At 39.8% G+C, this 10,000-nt stretch overlaps 1 protein-coding gene across 24 annotated transcripts in view; it reads right to left on the reverse strand.

The window, feature by feature from the left end:
• Positions 1-10,000, reverse strand: part of ppfia2 (PTPRF interacting protein alpha 2) — a 159,047-nt gene that overhangs the window by 75,051 nt on the left and 73,996 nt on the right. The window lies entirely within an intron of this gene.

Below are 10,000 nucleotides of genomic sequence, written 5' to 3' on the forward strand. Positions count from 1 at the left end.
ATAGAATTTTTTCATTTATTTTCAGCTATTGATTTCAGTGTTTCAACATTATCAAATATTAGCAGCATGGCGTATTAAATCTTATCTAACGACTGCAGGAAGGCTCCACTGAGATCAGCCAGCCAATCTCATCAACAGTACAGAACAATCTCTATTATGAGGATTCAGATTTGTGTAATTCAATAATCAACGGTCAGTTAGTATGCAGTGCTTTCAAACAGAATATGAACATCACATGCTGGTTAAAATTAAACGCAGAAATACTAAAAACTTGGCTAAGAACTAAAATGGAGCCAAAATGCAAAAGGCTGGATAGAGACTGTGGCATACTTCGATGCACTAATGTTTTTTGTAGAGGAAGGTTCTTCCATTTCTGTCACTTTAACCCTGAGCAACAATAATGAGAATTAAAGGAATAGTTTACCCCAAAACGAAAGTTTGTCATTATTTACTCACCCTCATGTCACTCCAAACCTGTGTGGGTTTCTTTCGTATGTCAAACACAAAAGAAGATATTTTGAAGAGATGAATAGTTGTTGGTTCCCATTGACTTTCATGATAAGGAAAGAAATACTATGGAAGTCGATGAGTACCAGCACCGGATTGATTGCCAGCACACTTCTAAAATATCTCCTTTTAAGTTCAACACGAGAAATACCCTTAAACAGGTTTGAAACGACATGAGGGTAGGCAAAGCGCCCCTTTAAAGGCCCGCAGAAAACATGATCTAGGTCGCCCCAAAAGAAAAAGTCGACGGGATATCTAAAATGCTAATGTTCAATCACGCCTGATCTGGCAAGGATTTCACTCTGCATGGCAGGAAAGGTGTTAACGCTAACCAACAGCTCGCGGTCGAACGAGAGCTAGTCAGAATGACAAATGTGCTGACACCACAGTCTCGCCACCGCAGCTGCATCATGGGTGAGATAGGGAGCTAATAAAGAGTGAAAACCAAGGCTGCTGGAAAGAGAGGAAAGAATGTTCTCGTTCTTTCGGTCGCTCGCTTAAATGACCCCTTAAAAATAAATGAGGCCACGTATCATTTTATCACAGCGTTTTAAATAACGAAGGCCATTTGTCAGCACGTATATTGATTTTGTAAAAGGACAAATCTGCATGGCGTCCGAACTACTAATGGTTCCCCTTCAGAGCTGTGCTGATTCTCGTATGTCCTACATATGTACCCATGCTGAGCGGGGTAGCTGCTGTATTACATAACATTATTGTTATAACATTGACATTATAACAGATGACATTTGATGTTATACTAACCATTATTGGACAGTTTAGCCTATTATTGCGATTACTGCCAGGCAAATACCTTTTTTTTTTTCTTTCAAGATATGGTGTTGAGTTAAAAATAACTCAAGATCATTCCGTTCCATTCTTCTTTGCTTATTTTTGACCCTAAACGACCCCAGTCGCACAGGGTTTTCTTAAGACCGATTTGTTTAGACACCAACTGACTATGATTGTGACAATATGTGGATCTGCGCATCCCTATCGCGCACGCGGAGGGTCGCCGTGCTTTCGAAAGCTCACTCATCCTTTTAATCGGCGTGGAATCCATCAAAGTGGGTCAAACTCCCTCCCATCTGGCCCACTGAGATTTTAATGCACAAGGCCTGATTAAAACACATACATACACACACAGAGGAAAATAGGCCACACTTTGCTGCTGGATTCGGGAAACTCCTACATGGATTTTCATGAAGGACATTTGCGAGCAATTACGCTGGGCGCCACGGCGGTGAACGAAAGGTCAAGTGGTACAATTCCAAAAAGGCTGTTTGCTTGATCACTGTAAACAAAACGCCTTTGTTCTGTTCTGAACCAATAAAGCTTCGATATTGCAATCAGCGCAGTCGTGTGTGTGTGTGTGTGTGTGTGTGTGTGTGTGTGTGTGTGTGTGTGTGTGTGTGTGTGTGTGTGTGTGTGTGTGTGTGTGTGTGTGTGTGTGTGTGTGTGTGTGCGTGCGTATGTGCTCGCATACGATCACCTGCGATATGACCTTGTAGAGACAGTATACAGTGGAGGAGGCGGCGGGCGGCTCAGTGGGAGTCGTATCGCTCAATACGGCGGCTGTTGCATTGGGAGTCCTATCTTTCATTAAGTGGACTAGCTTGGAAAAAAGAAGCGTGTAATTTCAGCTAAAGAAGCTATATAAAAGCAATGTAAGAATATGAGACAGAAAACTGCATATAAAATCTAATCTAGTTTTAACAAAACAGAAACTAAGGTGCAGCGTGTAATATATGTCACTCTGTTTTCAGAGGCGTACAAAGACCTGACACAATGAACCGTCATGTTTTTATTAACGTAGAACAAGCTACTTATATCTACATACTATTTTAATGCCAAAAGATGCCCTCGTGTTATGCATATTTGTCAGTGAGGAATTGTGTTAAGTCAATTTTGAGAACGCATTGTACATGTCAGAAATGCATTGCTGAAGCACGTTACAAAGACTGTGAACTATATAACAGTTAATGGTGGAGTTGTACCATTAAACAGTTTTGCACCATGTCTGTGATTTTTCAGACTAAAACAGTGGCTCGAACATGGCCCACCCCTTAACACTGTAATAACTATTGGATATTAGCGTCAGTGGTTCTCCCGCTCGATCTTGAGGTACTAACAAGGGCGCTACTGCAGTCTACTTCTTGCTAGCTAGCTATGCCTTGCCCACCAACGAGTCTAAGTTGCTATGTGTGGTTATGGTTATAATAACAGTAGATAATCCACAGTTGCTCGACTAAATTTTGCAACTCCACGGAGACCCTCAAATAATTAAATATTATAATATTACCTAATATTAAATATTACCTCAGATATAAAATATTAAAACACTTTTTTTGTGTTGTATGAAACTCAGAACATTTTACACAGCCTTTAAGAGTTTTGCTAACAAATAATGGCATAGTTTATTATTAACTATTTGCATTTATTCAATCTTTTTTTTAAATAATCATGCTTTCAGAATGCATTTATTAAAATTGCTAAGAAACTATAGAAGCCTGTTCATTGTGAAAGCAAAGAAATATATGGATAAACTTGCTTATTATTTACATTTTGCAAATGTTGAACAATGATTTTACAGACTAAAGCTTTAACAAAAACAAAATATAAATCAAAATTAAAAATATATTTATAATATATTTTTATTCATCATATATTAATATTTTATTATTATTATTGGGATTTCAGTCCATTTGCGCCGATAACTAGAAGCTGTGTCTGAAAACGCTGCCAAGAGTGAACTAACTTACCTTAAAGGGAGACCATTTTTAAATGATTAAAACTGCATTTATCAAACACCCTGTGACAATGTTTCTCTGGTAAACCGGGAAACAACAAATACAAAACAGCTGAGCAGACATGAGTTGTTTTGGGTGGTGTCGCAGCATTACAGTCATCGAAACGATGCTTCTTGGTTCAAAGAACACCGCCATCGTGTCAAAGTCACGAGTCGAGCCCTGCTGGTCTAATCCATGTGCACATCTGCTGTGGGGAAACGCTCAGTAATCCCAAATGGGCGTAAATGAGAAAGAAAGACAGAGGGGTATCTTTAAGGTGGAGTGTTGACTCGAGGCAGTGCTCCTGTGGATATGACTCTGGCACTGAAAGACTATGGCCCTGGTCCAACACCTAGTGAGTGCCTTGCTGTCTCTATTGTCCATCGGCAGTATCTGAGCCGAAGCGGAACCTTAAAAATGACTGTTCATCAGCAGCATCTCTATTAACAGTCATCCACGAGCGTCACACAAACTACATACTCCACTGTTCATAGCTGGTTGCATTATAATGTAGTATTAGCATGCTGCTGAGCTAAAGACTGCATTTCTGTGAAGAAGAACAGACAAATACTAGGCGAAACTCAGCATTTTAATTTGATTGGACTATTTCAAAAACTTTAAGCGGAATAAAATAATTAAAACGGTGGTCAGTTTTAGTGTTCGGGTCTTGACAATAGTTTTTTCTGCTTGCCCAGTCAAGTGAGTTAAAAAGAGTAAGAATAAAATATTTTTCTAAACAAGTTTAATAATAAGTAGTAAAAAATATTAATGTTATATGATGCATATTTCAATCAAATATTTATATATATATATATATATATATATATATATATATATATATATAGGGTTTGGAACATGTCTCTTAAATCAAGTTTAGAATATTTAAATAATAGCTCAAAATCATTACATTTTTATAATTTCAGAAGAAACTCCAGTGAATTCACTTAAAAATCATGTATGAAAAAATATAATTGTAATATATTTTAAAAAATCTAAAATATAAATTTTCTTACTAATGGTACCACATTTATCACAAAAGAGTGATAATACTAACAATGTTAAATGTTAACAAGCTGATTTTTTTCATTAAATCCCAGGAAACCAAATGTCTAAGTCAAATGACACCAACTGACCCAAAACACTGACATCTGAGACTGGTTGTTGCAGACAAACTCGCCAACCCAAAGAAAAGCAGCACGGATCTTGTAGTGTACACTCAGCATAAGGCAGCGTGCTTTAGCAGGAAACCCTTTGGAACATCCTTTGCGTCATTAACACGCCTGCAACGCCTAAAAGTGTCTAGGTATTCAGCTCAATGGGGTTTGGAACATGTCTCTGTAAACCTGAGGCGTGTCAAATGAGCTTTTAAACTGGCAAAGCTCTTCTACCTCCTCATTCTGCCAACAGGCACAATGCAAGCGACTGCACAAATATAACTAGCTGACTAATTACCGTTACCACAGTCCATAAATGCACTGACGACTGCATCACATCCGAACTCAGAAGTGCTATACGTGTGTGTTTATCGGCCTGTTCATATGCGACGACGAGCTGATTGTGATTTGAAATCTCTGTGCTAACACAGCACTGTGCTGACATACAGTTATACCCCGATCCAACTCCCCCGAGCTAATCGCTGCGGTGCCCAAAACTGCTAGCCGAAACAAAACTTAAAAAGTTGCACTTTTAATGAAGAGGCGCGGCCCCATCATCCGTTTTTTCCTGACACTTGGCTGGAGCGGCACTGGAGCGTGTCTGCTCGGAGAGAGCTGAGAAACTGTGTAATTGCTTTGACCAAATGCTCATGAGGGAAAAGAAAGGAGAGTGACAGGACGGCTGTGTAGCCTAGTACCTCTTTTACTTAATAAAAATACCCTGAGCAATTGTACTTATTAAACCGGTATACTTAAATTGTGCTTAATGCATTTTAATTGAGTGTAAGCATGCTGAAATACAACTAGATATATTAAATTATACCTGATTGTGTTAAAGTGGAACTATCGCAAGTAGTATCGCTCAAGTAGTACTCCAAATAATGTTTAATTATCATTTTTATATCAGCTCAAGTCTTAAGCGATATATCAATAAATATGTTAACTGATTTTAATCATGCCTAGAATAATAAATTGTCTATACATATATAGAAAAAAATTCAAAATACAATTTCCAAGACAACACAAAAAGGGTGACGGTTTAGATCATTCCAAGTCAAATCATCAATGAATGGCATATTTATGTTTGAAATCATACAATAATTAAAAAAAACCAAAAACGTTTTTTTAACACCCGAGTGAACATCCACCCTAAATTCAGCTTTTAGGGCTCTGTAGGACCCTAAATATAAGAAAGAACCTTTAGGGAGAATAATCATGATATAAGTTGTTTCTGAAAACACTGCACAGATAAATCCTCCCTGAGTCATACCCTTTAAAGTGCTCTGGACTTCCTCATGCTGTTTGTTGACTCAGACATGATCAAACCCAAGCTTCTAAATAAAATCTCCATATTACCCTCTCCTTTATGAAGCAACAACAGCACTACGTCTTTGCCTTGACCTTAGACTGAATGGAGGGTTTAATTAAATACATCGGAGAACTGACTGGAGCGGCAGCGGTGGGTGGACTGAATCAGGCCTTTGCTTTGTGACAGCATGTCATTTGTATTTACCAAAGTGCCACCTGTGGTCCAGAACAAAGATCTACCTGGGTGTCAAATTCTGAACTGTCAAACACCAACATCAGATCGAGGTTACAGCGGGAACACAAGCGTTTACGGCTCTGGAGATCTCACGCGTAGCCTTCAATTCCACGTTTACCAATTATGATCATTATTCGCCCGCTACAGTTATCCTTCACGATATTAGAATTCTTTACTATTTTGTCTAAATAAACACAAAATTAATCACTCCTCTGTGAAACCGAAGAACATTGCAACCAAACAGTTTTGGGGACTTTTCAATTTCAATTGGAAGGACAAAAATAAAACACGTCTCAATATTTTCCACACAAGAAAGAAAGTCAAACAGGTCTGGAACAACATGAAGGTGAGTAACTGATGACGAAATGTTCATTTTTGGCCAAACGCGTTACAATTTGTCAGCCACTGACGCTTTCGCAAATAAGTAGCAGCCGTTATCTAATATTAGTCGTTTAATTTGTTTAATGAATATAACATGGCTGTCATCCTCACTGCAGCCTCCATCTCAGGAAGTACGTGATTGAAAGGGCTTTTCCACGCTAATCAGGTTTGATTGAACAAGGTTACATCAGCGCGGACCCTGGCAGCCAGAGCCCTGCAGACGAAAGGACAAAGCACTGAATCATGGGTAATCGAAGTCTGTGCGCTGTGAAATGATGAGATAAATTTGTACGAAAGGTGAAGGCTCCGAACAATTCGAGTGACTCGGGACAACTCTAATGCATCAGATCTCAATAAGATGTCTCGGAGACAATGGAAGCCGTGCTGAAGATGTATACGGCTGCCGTTAAAAGCATCATAGAGTCGTTTGTGGATCGCCGTCCTTTTGTTTCCAAGCAACGAAAGGAACTCTTCCTCCTTTGCACGTGCTACATAAAACACTGTCATTAAAACGACTCTTCTTTGTGTCCTGACCTGTATCTCAAAGGACATTTTGTCATCATACATGTCCCTTTAACCCTTAGAATCCTTAGTCACCTAAATAATAAAACTTCTCATAAGTAACCTTCAGTGAGACCAGACAGCGGTGTAAGGTTCCTAGTGTGACTGGTTTAGTATTCTGGGCCGGACTGAGAAGGGTCAAGCCATTAGTGTGATTAAACCTACACCCCCTCTCTATATCTATCACAATCTCTCTCCATCAATCTCCCCGATGATGTTCTGACATGTCTCTCACCCACATCATTTCTCATCTCCTTCTCATTACTTAGCCTTTAGCAGGACAATTACAAAACTGCTTAAATGGACAGTCCCTCTTGGCCAACCTGGGGTCTAGTGCCTTGTTCAAGCATGTAACTGTGATCAGACTCTGCCCGGATCGGTTCTAGGGTCACCTGTGCAACTCGAAGCTTGCAGTGAGGGCCTTTGAGTTTCTATCTGTGTATGATATGACTGCAGTTTCACAGAGCGCTTCTAGAGATTAAGTTCAGCCATATTCACATTCCTCATAGATAAATAATGTGGAAATCATAGGTCCCTACATATTATACTAAATTAGGATAAAATACTTCATGTACTGCTCACGTCACTTCAATGGCTTCACATAAAAAATAATGATATGAATAACTTACATTTTAATATAAATAAGGTGTTTTATTTTAAATAATATGATATAAATAACATCTATTTCTTTTAACTGCCATGCTCGCCACCTTTGTTTGCGATCAGCTCCCATTAAACAATCCAAAGACCCCCGTAACCTTCATTTTCCCACTAATCCCAATGGATAAGCCAGGCTTTTATTATCTGTGCCCGGGCAAAACCGTACTGGCTACGAGAGGAGAGGCCAAGGTAATGAAATTATGTTCACCACACTCTGAAACAGCCCCAGATGGCCAGGGCTTTACATTTTTCATATTTTCTCTTTTTTATGGTAAGAGCTGTCTTACCTATAGAATACAATCTGTAATCCATTTACGCTAGGAATTCTGTGCAGGATCAGCGAGCTAAATCACTATTGGTTCCGACTAAAATTTCCCGTATTACAGCAGACAGGTGTGCACTAACACGAAGTCTACTGCAGAGAGTATATTTGTTCTTCGCTTCGCTCAAGCACCATTACCAAAACAAGTCTTGTGCTTGAACGACCCCTCGTACCACACACACACACACACACACACACACACACACACACCCGCCAGCCCACAGACATACACGCAGCTTTGGAGAACGCTTTGCTTCGCCAACACTAATATTGACTCTGCGCTGCATTTTTGCAAGGTCTGGGGAGGACTGCTGGAGAAATGGTGAGAAATATCATCTGTACGACAATACAGAGCGTTAGAAGCACTGTTTATAACTGACATCAGTCTGATCAGAGAGTGTTTGAATGTGTGTGTGAAAAATACCGATGCAGAAAAAGCAAGCGACAACGGGATACGGTCGCGAAAAGCGGGAGCAATCAAAGCCAAATGCAACAAGCAAATAACATTGGACTAACCATATAATTGTCCGATCAAACTCGAACTCATCTGTCGCTCAGGAGGAGATAACGCAGGTGAGCTCATCACACGAGTAAGCACGATTTGTGCTAACCGCAATGTGTTTTGCGTGTCGGAAATCAAGAAACGGCGGTGTTCGTGCATTTAACATATTTCTCAATCGCCCATTCTAACCCGGGCGCGCTGGAAATGCATGATTCTCTACAACCCTGTAAAAAGTTCACTCCAGCATCCAGCTGAAATAAACACTAGAAGAAGTAAAGCATCCCACAAAAACATGTTGATTGTGTTTACACGGGCACATCATCAGGATTCATTTCGCATGGTTTTTTACACAATGCTATACGACGACGCTTTTAACATACATTTTTCCAATATCGTCAAATACAGATGTCGGCTTCATATGCACGGCTTTTCTGAAGTAGTAAACTTGCTCTTTGGCATTTCACCAATGCCACTCACCGACATTTAGTGTACGAACTGCTGCAGCGTGTACAATGATCAACATATTAACACATTGCCAGATTACGTCCACTATTTACATATAAAACTAAACACTAAGCAGCGCCCAGACTACTTAGCGTATTAAAAGAGCAACCGCTATTTTGCACAGGGTTGTTTAATAAACCTCTATACGGAGTCGCCTGAAATCTGGAGAAATGCATTTTCAGGCTTTGCAGAAATAAGTCATGTATTTGTAATAAGCCTCATGTTTATAGTTAGAATTCTGGAAGTTATGCATTAAAACGACGTGAAGAATAATTTGAGTACATCCATTTGCTTTAGCGCAGTGGTTCTCAACATATCTGATTCTTGATGCCGTCCAACGCAATATTACAAGTCCCCATAAATAATCAAGTATTAATTAAAAAAGCAATTTTTATAATTTTTTAATAATCAATATATAATAATCCCGCGGCGCACTTGGAAGTTTGCTGAGGTCCCTAGTTGAGATTCTAGTGCTGTGTTTAATCATCCAAATGTAAATTCTGTCCTGAAGCAAAACCAATCGGGGACCGCCGCAGTAAACAACTGCGTAGCTTTCAAAGCCTCAACTTGGGTTCACGCTCAGATTGTTCGGATCGCTCATGCCGTTTCTGTACCTGGACAGAACATAGACCACGCCGTTTTAAATCAGGGGAAAATCTCTCGGGCTGTTTTCCACGGAAAGCACCTCTCTGCTAACAATGAGACACGCGCAGAAGCGCTCACTCAAAATGAGCGAGGCAGAAAACAACTGGAGGTAAACAGCGCAGTGGTATTTTTAGCGAACGGGGTAACCGAAAATAAACCTCTATAATCCACAAACAACTATCAATACAGATGGTTAGACAAGCATCTGCGGCACCTGTTGAAAAGCGCTCCGATGAAATAGTCCTCTCTAAAGCCACGGTCTCTCACTGATATCGTCGCTGGCTTGGTTAGCGTGGCCTCCCCGTTGCAAAAATCAATATCTAAAGACACTGCCCTCATTCCAATGCATGAGATTTGGGTCACAGCTGAGCAGTGCATGCAATTCAGCATATCAAGACAATCTACTATTGGTGCATATTAATAAAAGAGACT

Source organism: Puntigrus tetrazona, chromosome 4 (assembly GCF_018831695.1).
Source record: "Puntigrus tetrazona isolate hp1 chromosome 4, ASM1883169v1, whole genome shotgun sequence".
NCBI lineage: Eukaryota > Metazoa > Chordata > Actinopteri > Cypriniformes > Cyprinidae > Puntigrus > Puntigrus tetrazona.